At 47.0% G+C, this 17,497-nt stretch overlaps 1 long non-coding RNA gene across 2 annotated transcripts in view; it reads left to right on the top strand.

Moving 5' to 3' along the window:
- Window positions 1-17,497, top strand: part of LOC147017468 (uncharacterized) — a 131,999-nt gene that overhangs the window by 98,953 nt on the left and 15,549 nt on the right. Inside the window, exon 4 of one of the 2 annotated variants that reach the window (XR_015049517.1) lies at window positions 7,790-11,653. The exons of the other annotated variant lie outside the window; for it this stretch is intronic. This is a non-coding gene — a long non-coding RNA (uncharacterized LOC147017468). Of the gene's footprint in view, window positions 1-7,789; window positions 11,654-17,497 lie in introns of those variants that run through there. 2 annotated transcript variants of the gene reach the window in all.

The raw sequence follows: 17,497 nt of genomic DNA on the forward strand, positions 1-17,497 counted from the left end.
CCCCGCGCTTCCACATCGATGCAATTTGCCACCAAACGAGCGTGCCGCATGGCCCAGGCCACTCGGACCGCGTGGCGCGGGGACGGGCCGAGCATGTTAACAGCACCAACCGCAACTCACCGGGGGTGCCCTGAACGGACATGCGGGACCGACACGATCCTCGTCCAGGCACCAGAACACGGCCCGGGAGTTTGGTGCAGGGCTCCACCCTTCCATTGGATCCCGGGCCGTGTCGCGCCGGATGTGTGAATGAGGCCGCTTCCGGCCACAGGAGTCTGGCAGGGTGGGACCGGGATCCAATGAAAGGGCACTATTTGGATGACAGTACGTCGCTTCGGGTCGTCACCCCACCCTTCGCCCGGGGCTTGTAAAAGGCGGATCGCAAAGCCGTCCTCTCTCTCTCTCTCTCTCTCTCTCTCTCTCTCTCTCTCTCTCTCTCTCTCTCTCTCTCTCTCTCTCTCTCTCTCTCTCTCTCTCTCTCTCTCTCTCTCTCTCTCTCTCTCTCTCTCTCTCTCTCTCTCTCTCTCTCTCTCTCTCTCTCTCTCTCTCTCTCTCTCTCTCTCTCTCTCTCTCTCTCTCTCTCTCTCTCTCTCTCTCTCTCTCTCTCTCTCTCTCTCTCTCTCTCTCTCTCTCTCTCTCTCTCTCTCTCTCTCTCTCTCTCTCTCTCTCTCTCTCTCTCTCTCTCTCTCTCTCTCTCTCTCTCTCTCTCTCTCTCTCTCTCTCTCTCTCTCTCTCTCTCTCTCTCTCTCTCTCTCTCTCTCTCTCTCTCTCTCTCTCTCTCTCTCTCTCTCTTCTCCACCTGTTTGCCATGCCCACTTCTCCACTTCTCTGCTCCGCCCTCTCTTCACTGCACCTCGTTGTCTGCCTGTCGCTGCCTCTGCACTCGGGGTTGGTGTGCGACAGATGTTCTTCTGGACCATTACGGAGCATACATTTCCACGAGCCCCAGAAAAGTGATCAAGCAAGAGATAAAGCGCCAACTCTTAAGGTGGGATCACTGAAGCGGAGTGTCCCTCAAAGCATACTGGGTTGCGTGGTCGACCGACCGCGCCACATATTCTCATCTGCTCTCTCATCTCAGGCCGTTAGTTCTCATCTGCTCTCCTTCCTTCTGGCTAACTAAGCTTCATCGGATGTGTGTGTGTGTGTGTGTGTGTGTGTGTGTGTGTGTGTGTGTGTGTGTGTGTGTGTGTGTGTGTGTGTGTGATGGCTCCTGTCGTAGCCTAAATTAAGATTGTAGAAGATATAACGGGATAAGTCTGCTCTGTGTTTGCTTTTGTAAATTGTTTGCCTTTTTTTGCACCCCACAAATTCCTTGCTATCCCTGCTGTACATAATAATAAACCCCATTCACTGTGCCACATACCTTTCCTCACAAATTGTAAATAAATGCTTTATATGGAAATGTTCCCAGCTCGTTTTCGTCTTTTCCTTCATTGGTCCAGCATGGTTCGTATTGAAGCTTAGCCGGCATATTATCCCCCATCGATCTGTTTTTCTCTCTGCTACCTCCTTGTTAGTTACACTCGGCTGCATCTGATCCGGTAAGGTGATCCGGTTTGAACAAGGCATACCGAGGGTGTGTCTCCCGGTTATAATTAGATCACGTGACCATTTTAGGTAACTGGTTTCCATTAGACGGAGGACCCTAGGTCACGTGGTTGAGGTTCACGGTCGACGAGCGACCCGCCACGTCATGGAGTTATCCGTGTGTGACGGGCCTGCGATTCCAGAGAGTCTGGTGGGAACCGCAGGTAGCTTCTTCCCCCCCTCGTGGTCTTCTCGCCCTGACCCTGGCTTTGCAACAACATATATATATATATATATATATATATATATATATATATGTATATATATATATATATATATATATATATATATATATATATATATATATAAATATATATTGTTACGAATTTGGAATTCAATTGCACACAACATACAGGTTCCCTTAGTCAGCTATGTCGATAAGTGCATGTTCCCTAGATAGCTCACCTTCCATTGTTTAAATGTTTTGAAATCGATTAGATGCGCTGCGGATCGATTTAATAGTTAGGGAGCAAACAATGGAGACGTCCCTCCCCCTCTTCTACGAAGAGGAAGAAGAACCCTGCGGTGACGTCAACAACTCCCTCCCACCCGTGGTTGAGCGGGGGGTGGTTCACGAGGGCATGAGTCACGCCGGGTACGGGGGAGGGGGTGCATAGGATAAAGAGGACATCTTTTCTTTGTTCAAAAAGAGTCCCAGTGGGAGTCCCGTGGTTGGGCTGAGTTCCTGGGCTGAGTTCGTGGGAGTCCCGTTCTGAGTCCCGTGGGCAGAGTTCGTGTGCTGAGTCCCGTGGGAGGAGTAAGCTTTTTTGCTTCGGAGAGAGCAGTCGTTCAGCCATCAGGTCCTGCTTGGCTTGCTTGGCTTGAGGCCTTCGGAAGCTTTTTGCTTCGGCTGGCTCAGTGAGCTTCGGCTGCTGCTTTGTTTTGGAAGGAACTTGAGCCGGTTGGTCGGCTCGAGCTGCGAGTGGAGGCTTCTTCCTCTTCTTCTTGGTTCGTAGAACTTTTCGTTCTCCATTTTGTTTCCCGGCTTGGTGCGACGCGTCGGCCTCTTCTTGGAGTTGGTTCCTCGGGGAAGCGACGCATCGACAGAAAGGATCGGTGCCTCATCTCACCGGCATGTGTTGAGAAGCGCGGGAGGATTCGCGGGAGCTCGGGAAGGAACGCGGCTCATGGCGATTTGGATCCAGCTCGCTCTCGCTGGAGCCCGGGTCCGGACAAGTTGAAGACCACACGAGGTGGAAAGGTTCTAATCAAGCTCTGAGTTCCAGCTCACCTGTCCTCCGAGCTGGAGCTCGTGATTAAAGGCCTCAGCCACCGTTTCGTGTGTGTGTGTGTGTGTGTGTGTGTGTGTGTGTGTGTGTGTGTGTGTGTGTGTGTGTGTGTGTGTGTGTGTGCGTGCGCGCGTGCGTACGTGTGTCCGTGGGCCCATCTAATAAGTAGGAACTGCTGTTAAATGTAAATGACTACATAATAAGTAGATGGTTGTAGTTCTTTTGTCGTGCTTTTGTTGCTTGTATAATTGCATTTGTGTTTTGCCTTATTTAATTGCATACGTGTTTCATTATAATAAATGTCCTTGTGTGAATGCAAACCTGCTCGTTGCGTCCATTCCCTCATTGACTAAACATTTCGTGTGTTGGGAGTTACAAAGCCGTTGGTTTGCCGTAATAGGGGGACATTTGGACCGACGGTTCTCGGTGATTACGCCGCTCGGAATCGCGCACGGACAAGCTCGCCTCGGCGGTTTGTTCCGTACGAGATCCGTCGAGGGTGGAATACCCCGGTAGTTGGATCACGTGGGTATTTAGGTAAATTGAAGATTGGCAATCGACCCTACCCCAAGTGATCTGCCGATTGGCGTATTTTGGTTCATGTACAAGGACCCGTCGCTCGGAGTTATCCGGGCGGCGATCTATATTCCGGGCGATCGGTTGGGCCGACTTGACTTGCGGCTCCGTTCGGAGTGGTCGGTTGGCAGCTGACCCCCGGCCAGTAACAATATATTTATATATATATATATATATATAATATATATGTGTATATATAATATATATATGTGTATATATATAATATATATGTGTATATATATAATATATATATATATATATATATATATATATATATATATATATATATATATATATATATATGAGGTGTGTTCAAAAAGTATCCAACCTTAATTTTTCGTGCGTAAACAAATGAAGTTAGGGAGGCGTGGTTTGGTGCATGTATTTAGGCGATCCTAATCCGTATGCGTGAATATTTTCCCGCCTGCAGAAGCTGTCAGTCGCCGACAGACCGCCGATGAGTGAGGAAGTGTAAGTGAACGCCGTCGGATTTTCCTTTTTGACCAAATGACGGATCACTGTGGTCTCATCGCCAGTGATCACTGTGTTGAAGAGTGTTGGGATCGGTGTTCACAGTCTCCAGCATGTCCTGTGCGATCTCCAAACGGAGTTGCTTCTGCTCGATCGTTAACAGCTTTGGCACGAACTTCGCTGAGATTCTCCTTAAGCCCAAATCCTCAGTCACAATGGAATGAACGGATCCAATGCTGACGCCCGCCTCGTCTGCAAGTTCTCTGATCGTGATTCGACGATCCTGCATCAGCAGGGTCCTCACTTGGTCAATGACGATCTCATTTCGGGATGTTGAGTGCCTACCAGAACGTGCTTCACTTTCCACTGATGTGCGACCATCTTTAAAGCGGTTGTACCACTCTTTTATCTGTGTGGTGCCCATTGCTTCGTTCCTGAAGGCCTGTTGAATCTTGTGGATCGTTTCCACTTGGGAATCGCCAAGCTTTACACAAAATTTGATGCAGTAGCGTTGTTCAAGTTTTTCCATCATTTTGTCAAAAACGAAAATCCGACGGTGCTCACTTACACCTCCTCACTCATCGGCGGTCTGTCGGCGACTGACAGCTTCTGCAGGCGGGAAAATATTCACGCATACGGATTAGGATCGCCTACTTACGTGCACCAAACCACGCCTCTCAAGCTTCATTTGTTTACGCATGAAAAATTAAGGTTGGATACTTTTTGAACACATAACACCTCGTATATATGTATGTATGTATATGTATGTATATATATATATATATATATATATATATATATATATATATATATATATATATATGTATGTACACATACATGGCAAGTTGGAGGTGATGAAAAACGGGTTGGTGGGAATTGCAAGCAGGTTTTTATTTATTTATTTTACCAAACATATCAAAAACACCATTCATGATGTTTGTTGCCAGTGACACAAAATACACCAGAATACCAATGTAGTTGTTTATTGACGAGTTTGTCTTGTCACTGTTCAGAATTCATCTCCAATGTTTATTTCCTGTTACAGTCTAAGTATGGACTCATCTCAACGATTGTGAAGCACCAAACGAGCAGAGATCAATCAAACTGACATGGCCAGGACCTGACGGACAAGTCACTTCATGTGACTGTGCTCGACATTGTGTTCACCACAGGCTTTCTTGGCATCTCTGATCGAGATCTCTCCAAGGATCAAACTTATGACCTGGGGTTTTGCAAAAGAGTTGGTTTTGCATGTGAGGAGAGCACGTGACCTCATTTGACAAGCGCCCTCGGCAATTAATCTTGTTCTTGCGAACTTATGAGAAGATACTTTCCTCTTTGGCATTACTGTGAGGCAGGACAAGTATTTGTGCTGAACTTCTGTAAACAGAAGGCCAAATTGTGACTCCCCGTCTGCCCTTCTCATCAACGATACAAGCCTGGTGTTGGTTTAATGATTAAGGTAGCTGGCTTAAGATCTTAGGGTCTTGAGTTTGAGTCCCTGTCATTCCGTTGAAATAACACAAGGTGGGTTGACCCAGCCTGTCATCCTTCCAAGATCAGCAAAATGAGTACCAGCTTCTGGGTAAGCTAGTACTCATTCCAACAGTCTAGCAAAGTTTGATTTAAAAACACCTTAACGATTTTAGCAAAGTGAGGTGGTACTCCATTCTATTGAAAAATATCTCTTTGTAACAAGTCGGGATTTTCTTGTAGTTGCGGAGTAAAGAACTCTCGTTGCATGTTGAGGTATGAAATGCTGGTGGCAGTGCGTTCATCAAAGAAAGAGTGTCCATAGATGTGAGAACGTGACACGGCACACCAAACGTTTACTTTCAGCGAATTCCTTTTGTGTTCATGCAATTAATACGGATATTTTTCTCCCCACATCCTACAATTGTGATGATTAACTTTGCTTGCTATGTTAAATGTAGCCTCATCACTAAAAATGGGGTTTGATTAAAAATAAAAAATGTTCGTCCGATTCTATCCGTTCAATTGATAATTATTAAGAAACATTTACTCTCATTTCATAATCCTCTTCTAAAAGTTTATGAACTATTTTCATTTTATAACATTGAAGCCTCAATCTTTGTGAAGGATATCATGAACAGAGCTTTTTCGAAATGCTTAACTCAAGTGATGCTCTTCTCATTGACTTTATAGGGCTGTTGTTAAATACCTCTATAACAGCATTTGCCCTTTCATTTGACTTTTTTGGCCTTCCAGCAGACTTCCAACTTCAGGACAGATCCTGTAACCTCAAACTGATAAACCCATCTTCGTATGGAGTGTCTTTCATGCACCGATTTGTTCATTTCACGCTGAAAACGCCTTTGGGTTTGGATGATTGAACCACATTGATGTACAAATCTCACAATTTTTACTTTCTCTTGAGGACTTGTCACTGCATCAGAAATTGGGGTTTCTCCTGAAACAGAAATAAAAATAACAATTAATATTCACAAGAAAGTAAAACATACAGGTCTAATCCATGTATCCATATCAAATTTATGTCAGTATCTCGAATAACAATAAAACTATTCATTGTTATTTTTAGTATAATCATTTTTGGACACCATGTACAGTCTATGTTTAATACACGTATGTGAAAGATGCAAGTGGGAATGAAAATTCATTTTATGCACCTGAACATAATTAGGACTTCAAATTCTGTAATACTGCAACTGCATTCCACCAAATAAGCCTGGTGTTGGCTTAGTAGTTAGGGTAGCGGCTTGGGATCCTAGGGTCCTGAGTTGAAGCCCCGTTGGCCGCTGAATTATTAATAAAAAAATACACCAGGAGGTTGACTCAGCCTGTCATCCTTCCGAGGTCGACAAAATGAGCACCGGTGTACTGATAAGGGGGACACTGCATGAGCGGCATAGCCGCGTCCCAACCAATGATGCAACCAGCAGTCACAGGCTGCACGAGAGAGAGAGAGAGAGAGAGAGAGAGAGAGAGAGAGAGAGAGAGAGAGAGAGAGAGAGAGAGAGAGAGATATATATATATATATATATATTCCACCAAATTGCTTTGTGTGGTGTTCATGGTTCAAAGAATGAAAACTCGTTAACGACCAGAAAACTAATGGACGACACGATTGCTCTACTCGAGTGGCATGTAGTGACGTTGTTGGTTGGAGGCCGGTGAAACGAGTGAGGGGAAACTTAAATACAAACCGTCTTTGCCGTGCTAACACATTGTCTCTCTGCTTGTAATTCAATGATCACAAAAGGGAGGTGTCATACATCCTTTTAACACTTCTTAAAGTGTTAAATTATCCTGTCCACCATCGCATCCTCATTGCCTAATGATTGATGCTTATTCCTCGATCTGCCCATCTTTTGTGTCATGCTCAACACTAATGTCTTCCCGGAAATTCACTATGTCTGAAAAAAAAACAACGAAACATCTGTAACGGAATGAAGGATCAACCTCAAGCTTTACAGTTGATTTCTGTACGTACTACAAACAACGATATCAAAAGTATGGTGGAACTATTTAAAATCTTAATTTACTTTCACAACACAATAGAATTTCTCTTGTCATTTGATCTTCCACAAAGTATCGATGTCGTATTTGTTTGTAGTATTAAAAATAAAAACACTGAACCACTTTTCTCCTTTTTTTTTTTTTTGGAAACTTTACTTTTCCCCTTTAGAAATTAATGTCCAATGCAAACAAAAGGCTTTCTGGGAAATAATTAAATGTTTGGAAGCACTTTTATCACCACGGACCACTCTCTGATTTATTAAATAACCACAGTTTACCGCTAAATCTTTGCACGTTGTATACCGAGTACAATTTAATGTTGTTGATTGTAAAATGTTCTTAGTCATTGAAAATTTAAAACATAAACACTCAGACCAACGCTCACTGCCATACCCCCTCCCCGCTTGCCACCTTTGCTTCGACAGTCCTCAAGAGCAAGCAGTACAGCACAGAATTATGGTTACATTCCAGATGCCAGCACTTCCTAACCGTATCAGCACAGCTGTCATCAGCAATTCCACACCGACAACCCTATCTCGCCTTCGTCCAAGTGACAATTATGTGCCTGTTTTTCCTCCTTGGTTAGACCACAGCCTTTTGTTGTCACAACTCTCCAGGCTTCTTCTTTTTTTGCACCTCTTAATCCCCATTCTATCCCTTTTCCATGACTCTCTCTCTCGCCATGTAAGTCTTCTCCGCTGTCTGTATGTCATCTGGACATGCTGGTGACTTTTGGAGTAGTGGTCATCCTCCTAACGATATGTAGTGGAAATAAGGTCCAGATAATTCAGAGTTGACAACAACAAACATTTTTTTCCACACGAGATTTTGGCCAGACAGCATGCTCATGATTTGACTCCTGTTCATCATGACTGGTCCAACATCGGGCCAGTTGACCCACGACAATTACATGCTTTCCATTAAGATGATAAAAACCTAATGCATTTAAATCGGACGTGGTGGTGACGATTGGGCTGCTGTGTAACCCGTTTAAGCGAACACAAGGAGTTCATTTGTGATGGCGTTGTATGGGAAAGCGCTTCTTGGATTAATTAAAAACTGAAGATCAAATCATTAGTGAAAGCTGAAGACAGCTCTTTACCACTATCTCAGGTCATCCCCCATCCATACTCATGATCTCTTCGACCCCAAATGACCCCATTTCCAAGCACTCTCTTTTTCCAATATTTTGTGATCCCCATCCCCCTCCCCCAACCCCCCTCTCCCTGATCTCTTTTCATTTGTTAGTTGTTGCTTGCTTTGTTCCTTTCATGTTTCATCCCTGCTTTCCCCTTCATCTTCTTGCTGTGTTTCATTCATCTTGTGTGTAGCTTGTTCACCCCCTATGTGTCCTTCTCCCGAATCCCTTGATCTCACTCCCACGTCTACTCTGGTGTTGGTGTTTCCACCTTTCTATCTTGTGCCCTTCCATTCTGCTCTAGCTCTTCCATGAGCTTTAACCATGTATATAAAAACTGCGATGATGGTTACATGTGGAGCTGTATAAACCGTTAGAGAAGCACGGGCTCTTGCTGTAGAATTGGCATCTTCTCTTGAGAGAAACAAGTGTTCCAACTTCGTCCTAAAGGCCCCATGAGTGCACAAGTGTCGTTACGCTCTCTGGGTGAAGCTGATGTCGGAACTTGCAAGCTTGTCATTTGTGATTTGACCGTTTATGGACTATTGTTGTTCAACGGCGTGTCTCTAACTTACAAGCTGGAACCAGTTATCACAAAATAAAGTGATCATGATCTTTCATACCCCATAATCATTGTTCCTGCGAAGCAAAAGGCCACATAGCACAGGTGTTTACAGTGGGATGTGGCCTTTTCTTCCTCTGACTTCATCCTGTGACTCATTCGCATTCTATATCAACCCCCCCCCCTGCTCCGACGAAGGGTTAATGCCAGAAACGTCAACTTCAACTTCTTGTTTCCCACGTCGGTTAGCATACTCTGATCCTCATTGTGTCGATTCCATCTATTGACGTGCATGGAACACAGAGAATCTCCTCTGAAACTTGACCTCATGACATCAATACCCAGGTACTAAAATCTTTACTTGCAGAACTGCCATGAATGCACTCACTTGTCTAAAATAGGACCTTCTCTTTCAGCTCAATTAATCCATTAATTTGTTCCTCTGAAAGCACTTTTCATTTTAAATAAAATTTCAACATGCTTTACAAAGAAGAGTTCAACATTTGAAAACGAGGGTAGAGTTGAACGAAAAGCAACTAAAAAAAAAAAAAAAAGAGAAGACTTTCAAAGAGATTTAAAAACTGACTGATGAGGCAGTTTTGTTTTCACAAGGCAAAGAGTTGGAAAGTCTCAGTGGATAACTGAAGGATGCTCGATCATCAGAAGTTGTCGTCTTGGTGTTGAGAACAACCTGCACAAGTTGCAAGGGCCTGAGAGAAGAAGCAGACGAGCCTGCCAGCAGGAAATGCCAATCTTCCAAACATGATTTTATGAGAGTTTGAACCAAACTTCTGATTGTCTTCTGGTCCAGGCATGAGGAGATTTGGACAACATTGGGCAAATACAAGAAAATACATTTGCAGATTTTGGCGATGTGCAGGTTAAAGGAAAGAGTTGGGTCCATTTTCACAACTCAATAGACCAAAATAGCAGTGATCAGGTGATGCTCCCCACGTTTCACGATCTGAAGTTGAAGCTTTGCAAGGACTGATGAAGAGCCAAGGATCAGCATGTTCATCTTGGTAAGACTAAGTTTAAAAAACGTTCATTGGCATCCATTTTTCAGTTTAGGCAAGACACAAATGAAGTGTTATGGAAGACAGCACATCGTCAGATTTCATGGACAGGTTAGTGCCCCCTGTAGGTTAGAGTAGGAACTAACCTCCATCTTCACACTGTTGTACATGACATTTGGACACAGCCTTAATTTAACCGAAACTGGTGGTGACTGTTGAATATGTTTGGAAGAGAGATGTTGACTTAGCAGTTTGAAGCAGCTGTTGATTTGTCATCAGTCACCGACTTTGATCAGTAACCTTGGCTTAAGCCCATAACTTTGACCTAGTTAACATGCCCATGAGACTGTCAAACATCGAGTACCATAAAAGTCTAAATGAACCCATGAGTACAATTTGCAACTGTATAGCTATGGTAAATACAAATTTACCATGAATGTTGCTGAAACTGTCTTATTGAAGTTACATATACATATAATTATGGCAACTAAATATTTGTCCACTTCAAGGAAATGTATTTTCTGGAGACAAATCTGAACAAGTAGGATGACAAAGATAAATATAAAAGTTCTCTGATGATTGCTAAACTTGTCATAAGGTTTCGAATGTATATTTTATGCAAAACCTGTGCATTTTTCACTTGACCTTGCATTTCACTCAAGCACCTTGACCTTAACTGACCTTGGCTATGTGTTACTTGGATAGCCCATGGCAAATAACATTAATGGACACTTGGATCACTCTCAGATCATTTGTAGGTCCAGAGGTATTCAACTTTCTAAGATATGCATTTATTGTATGTGGTTGCCATGGCAACAGGCAATTATTCAAAATGCCCAAAGATGCCAGGTTAGCACCCACCAGTTTTGTCATGTACAGGGTCTCAGGAGTCCAAATCGATAAAAAAAAATCATTGTGGGACCTCCAGTGCACGGTTCACTCCCTTGGCTGCCGGACTACAAGATAAAATTTAAACGAACGAAGTCGATGGCATGCCATCGCATATCCCCACGCTTCCCAACTAAAGCAAAGTTGAAAGATGGCAAAAAGTTCCACTGGGAATGAATGACACAATATCAAATTTTCAGTTAAAAATTCTTGACCCCTGTGACATGAACCAGAAGTCGAATCCAAAAAATCGTTAGATATTTCATGCATCCCTCAATGTTGATTGTTATCCCCCCAACATATAAAGTTTCATTGAAAAAATGGTTAAAAATGTGCCCGTAATTCCTTTTTTGGTGGGGGGGGGTGATTTAAAATGTGCCTCAAAGGGCAGGGCCAAAAATGATACTGCTCTTGCACCTTCTTGCCATGTGGTGATCATAATAACCAACTTTGGTGAATTTCTGCACAACCGTTTAGTTAGGGGGAGATAGCATGATAGACAGACAGACAGACGGAGCCGGTTACAATATACCCCCCTGTTTCCATAAAGCTTGGGGATAAAGATTCAAGAGCAGGTCCAGAGATATCAAAACAATAATGACGAGAAGTGCACTCGGTAGAGCGCATACCTCCGCCATGTAATGCCTGATCCATGAGAACATATCGGGCTCAATACATTTTTGAAATATCATGCTATAAAGTACTGTTATGGTTTCCACCCATTCGGCGTGCGGGCGACTGCTTTTAACTAATCGCGGCCGCACGTGCCCACCGGACGGGCAATCCAGTCGTAGCTTTCCGGATCAACGCCGAAATCCAGCTACGGGTGTGTTTTTAAAGCACACCACAACCTTGTCAATACTCTACCCGCGCTACGGGGTCCGATCGCCAAATGGTCGATTTGCCTAATTATTCACGCGGGCAGACTACCGAGAGATTGTACCTCAACGGGACCTGCTTGGAAACGAGCCGCTTAAGCAGCTCGCTCGGTTTGCGATTTGCCGAGCGGTGTATTATCGCGAGGCCCCGTTGGACCCGATTATCTTATCAGCTATTAAAAGCCAGCTAATATTCCGTACGTAATAATGGCAGTCAATGACAGGAAAGGACGCAACGAACAGGTGAACATTAAGCAATGACATTTATTTCACACACCACACATATGCATTGAATGGGGGAATGGGGACAGGTCACGAGTAAACAAAGACCTACAGCCGTTTGTCTATTTATTATTTACATGCACTTAATAGTTCTACTTAGCGGACACGGCGCCACAACTTTCATACAAAGAAAACCCCAGGAAAGGAAAGGGCAGAACAGGACCTGTAGGCCTTTAATGTTCGCGGAGCTGTGGAGACCGCAAGAGCTCCGAGAGGTCATGCTGGTTACCCGCCACCCTCGTGGTGACTCGCTGGGCGATCCTCGATGGTTCGTCACCACCCGACTGGACTCCACCAACTCCTGACTCCACTCTCGACTCCACCGGCTCCCAACTCAACTGGTCAATAACGACCTTCTTTTACGACTCTCTTCCAACCACTCTCCACAACAACAACTCTCTCGGTGTCAACCCGCGCTTCCTTTTTATAGCCACGGAGCCTCGCCCCCCTCCCTTCCCGGCGCGTGAGGGAATCTTACAGAAAGGGCGTTTTCCCTTGGTGAATCGGGCCCTTTTCACTGCCGTTGCCTTTGCCATAGCTTTCGTTCTTATCCACTTTTGGAGTGTTGAGATCCACCGCATTGGTTGGCGGAGATGTTATTCGTTGGGGGGGGGGGATGGCGTTGTCTATGGGGATGTTGACGGTTGTGGAGAAGGTGGTTGTGGTGAAGGCGGTTGTGGTTGTTGTTTTGGAGGAGGTGGTGAGGAGATGTGGTTGTGGTGAAGGTGGTTGTTGTGAAGGCGGTGGTGGTTGTCGTTTTGGAGGAGGTGGTTGTTCCAAAATAAAGATAGCAAAAGAATAATGGCTGACTCAAAGATCACAGCCCGGTTACACGAATAAATCCCTTTAGACATCGGTGGGGAAATCTAATCTGAACACACACTTATCGACATAACTGATCTCTGGGAAACCTGAATGGTGTTCTGTGAATTTCCACAACCGTAACAGTACTATATCGTTTTTGGCTCTATCTATCAATGTTGAAGAATCACCTTAAAAATTAAATAAATCTCATGTCCAGATACAAATTCGGATCTTCACCAAAATCGAAACATTTCGAAGTGGTCGCACACCCAAGCTGTCCACCAAGTTTCATCCGAATCCGTCCACAACTTTTTGAGATATTGTGCTATATATCGTTTTTGGCACTCTCAATGGTGAAGAATCACTTTAAAAATTCTATTCGTCGGATCCGGACCCAGATCTTCACCAAAATCTAATCAGTTCGTCCTTATCACACACTCAACCTGCCCACAAAATTTCATCTGGATCAGTCCACAACTTTTTGAGATATCCTGCACACAAACAAACAAACAAACAAACAAACAAAACAGACAGAGAGGGGTGAAAACATAACCTCCTTCACCTTCGGTGGTGGAGGTAAAGATGAACAAGGGTAAGATTTTGATCACTTGTGTCAAAAACATCCGACACGCCCAGAAGTACCACTACTGTAGGTGATCTCTGGTTCACGTTGTACAGGATATCCTAATTCTGGTTAGCTGTCTGGCATCAACTCACCAGGTAGCGAACATCGGTTTATTCCAAAACATCTGTACTCCAATATATTGTTGTGGTTACCAAATTCGCAAACCACCATTCAGGTCCCTTAGGTGAGGTATCTCGGTAAGTGCATGTGTAGTTAGGCCCAAACCCGTTGTCTAGTGGGAATACATGTCATTTATGCGTGCTGCGACTCTTCAGGATAGCCGTTTTTCTTTTACTATCTTTATTTTGGACCACCCTCCATGATTACAACCACAACATCAACCACCAACCACAACACCGCTTCACCACAACCGCCACGACCTTCACGTCACACCTCGCAACCGTAGCATCGCCACCGTTCTTGCCCCGCTGTGGGTACCGGTGTTGGATTCGTGCAGAGCGCACGTTGAACAGCGTGTACAAAATCACGGATTTTGTGCTTCAAAAACGGATCAAAAACGACACACGCCCACTTTTTGCCGTCCAATCGGTGAGCGAGGGGCGATTTGGCCCCGCCTCCAGAACGATCGATATATGCAAATTTGTGGATCAAAAAGCCTTCACGCCCACTTTTTCTCGGGCCAATGGGGAGCGAGGTGAAAGGTCAAAGGGAGGGGGTCAAAGGCGAAGTTACGGGGGGATAAAAGGACGGTGTTCGTCAGTCAGAAAAAGGAGAACGAGAACGAGAAGGAGTCGGAACGCAGGGGATGAGTGTGGAAGTCTGGAGCCCGAAGCCTGCAGTGGCTGGAGAAGCTGAAGAGAGTCGGACGAGGGGGTGCTCGCGTCGGTGCCAGGAGCTGCACGCCCGAGGGAGGCCGGCAGCGCGACCTGGCCGAGGTGGAGACGCACACCAGGGATAATAAAGATCCTCTATACCCCGAGCATCAGCAACCCCCTCCTGTTTCCCCCCGCGCTGAGATAGTGCGACCAAGGGGGCCCCGTTCCCACCCCCTACCAGACACCGTCCACGAGGCCCGCGGGTTGCGGGGCCATCGCCGCTCCGCGTCTCATCACCAGACGGGTAGGCCCGACCCGGTCTCGGCCTCAGGCCCGCCTCATTCTTGGGGGATTTCTTTTCCTTGGTTTTGGGTATGTGTTGTCGGCGCCGTCTGTGAAGTAGAATTGTATAAGTGTTGCCGTGTGCTCGGTAGTCGGTATTAGCTCTGCATTGTTTTCGCTTTTATATTTGCTTTTTGTGTAAATGGAATTGTGTTTTCTTTTTTTTGTGTGCATTTGGTGGAATTGTATTTGTGTGCTTCCCGTGTGCCGCGAATAAATGTGCTTTATTGTTGAACTGTTCTCCCGCTTCGCTTCGTCTTTTCCCCATTGAACCCTCATCTTGCTTCACGTAAAGGGTTGGTAGTGGGCTGAATACGCCCGATAATTAATCGAATCGAGGTCGACGATAACACCGCTCGGTTATCCCGATAGTACGGAACGGGTCGCCAAGTGGCCCGTGTCAGCTCGATCTGCGGCGAGGTGCGATCGCCCGGTCTACCCTCCGCGTGGGTACTTAGGTAGGTCGAATTTGGCGAGCAACCCTATCCCACGCGGGGGCTGATTGGCTCGATCGCGGTGAGACCGAAAGGTCCACCCGTGACTGGTTCCCGGCGTTAGTCCGAGAGGGTCACGACTGGATTGTCCGTCCGGTGGGCGACGTGCCGCGATTCGAGTTACGTGGCCGTCAGCACGCCGGCGGGCGCGAAATCCGCAACACTGGTGTCAGGAGTGGGATACAGATTCATCGCCCTCCTCGCGGCACTGGTATCGGAGAACAGGAAAACGGGCTCTCCTGTCTCCGGCTAAATTCACGGGAATCGGTCCAGGGGTGAGAGAAGCGACCCCCGATTCCCTCCAAATTACGAGCGAGTTAAATTAACCCTTCACGAGAAGCAAGATGGCGTCTCAAGGCGAGCGGGAGCCGGGGGTATTAGAAATGTATATGTGTAATAATGTAGAGTCCATGGCACAGGATGGAATCCCCGAGCAGGAAATGTTGATTGTGCAGGAACACGGACTCGCCCAACTGAACCCAGGGCCCGAGGTGGGTGCGGCAGCGGCCGCGGTGTATGACACCTCCCCCCCCCTCTCCACCAAGACCCTTCCCCAACCCTTGCCGAAACGGCTCAGCTGAGTGCATCCAACATGGCCCAGCTATGCGCCATGCTGGCGGCAATGAACAAACAAATGAATGAAGTGAAAACGACGATGGATACAAATACAAATGAAATGAAAAACGAAATGAAAGGCATGAACGAAAAGATGGATACAAATACAAATGAAGTGAAGACGACGATGGATGCGAATACACAGCAAATGAGGGAAGAGATGAAAACGTTCCGGGGTGAGACGCAGAACATGGGCCGATGCCTGCAGGCGGGCATGAAGGCCGTGACAAAGGAAATAATAGGTGAGACAAGGGAGGTAAAGGGTGAAGAGTTGGGAGAGACACGGGAGATAGAAAAAATAGAGGAAAGACTACACGAGGAAGACGGGGTAAGTGACGCGCACACACACACGGAGGTAGTGGAGGATAATGGGGGTGAGCTGGCGGAGCGTGTAGAGACCCAGTGCGAGCACCTGGATGGCCTCCTCCAGGAACGAGGGGAGGGAGTATGCCCCCTTGAGGCGAGTCACGACCAGGTGAGTTCGGTCGTGCTTTGCGAGGTTGAGGGGACGGGTGCTGTGAACGAGTGCACGGAGAGCTTGGGGGGTATAGAGGCCCCGGAGACCCTTGTGGGGACACGAATCCCCAGTGTGGTTGTCCCTGTGTGTGTGGTGCAAGGTGTGAGTGCGTCCCCGTGTGTGGAAGCGACCCCGTGTGTGAGTGGTGTGGTGGCGATGGTGCCAGAGTGCGTGCTTCCCAGCACGCCGTGTGTGAATGAGGCACCACGTGTGAGTGGTGTGGTGGCGATGGTGCCGGAGTACGTGCTTCCCAGCACGCCGTGTGTGGATGAGGCACGGAGTGTGAGTGAGGCACCGCGGGTTAGTGCCCCCGCGTGTGTGGGTGAGGCACCGTGTGTGGAAGAGACCGCGTGTGTGAGTGTCGCCGTGTGTATGAGTGAGGTACCGCGGGTGAGTGCCCCCGCGTGTGTGGATGAGGCACGGAGTGTGAGTGAGGCACCGCGGGTTAGTGCCCCCGCGTGTGTGAGTGAGGCACGGTGTGTGGATGAGGCACCGCGGGTGAGTGTCCCCGCACGCGTGAGTGAACGGCCGTGTGCAAGGTCGCTGTGTGCCAGGGAGACCGTGTGTGTGAGAGAGCGGTATGAGAGGGAGATGTCGGTTGGCATGCGGGAGCACGCAGCCGCGTCTCCCCGTGTGAATGTGATGGTGTGGACTGTGTGCGTCGTAACACGCAGGTGTGCGTGGGTTGAATGGAGGCGACGACGGAGACATGGGAGGAACGAAAGCCGGGTAGCGGCTGTAGTTGTTTCGGGGACCGTGCCGGGTTCACCCAGCAGTGAGCACGCGGTCCGTGCTGTGCAACGCACGAGACCACCACGTGCTCGCTTGCGAGAGTGAAGTCCCGGTCCGGAAACGCACGCGGTGGATTTGCCGATCCCGCGGACGGACAAAGTTTAGGCAGGTAAACGGATTTGGACCGGACGGGTTCTCCACGCGATCGTGTGTGTTAAGCTCCAACGGGCAAAGCACATGTGTTCGCGTGGGGAACCCCTCGAGACGTGTGGCTTGTGTTTTTTTTTTATGCGCACGGTGACGTCATGGCTGCACGTGGGGTTGGAATCCGGCAGGAGGGGTATCTCTGCCGGATGGTAGCGTCCAAGGAGGGACGAGGAACACGTGCAGCTGCATGACGTCACGGGCAGGTGTAAAGTGCGCGAGCTCTGAGTTGCCGCGCAGGTGCTGCGCATGGAAAAAAA

Source organism: Eptatretus burgeri, chromosome 11 (assembly GCF_056783735.1).
Source record: "Eptatretus burgeri isolate ZD-2024b chromosome 11, Ebu_testis_v1, whole genome shotgun sequence".
Lineage (NCBI taxonomy): Eukaryota > Metazoa > Chordata > Myxini > Myxiniformes > Myxinidae > Eptatretus > Eptatretus burgeri.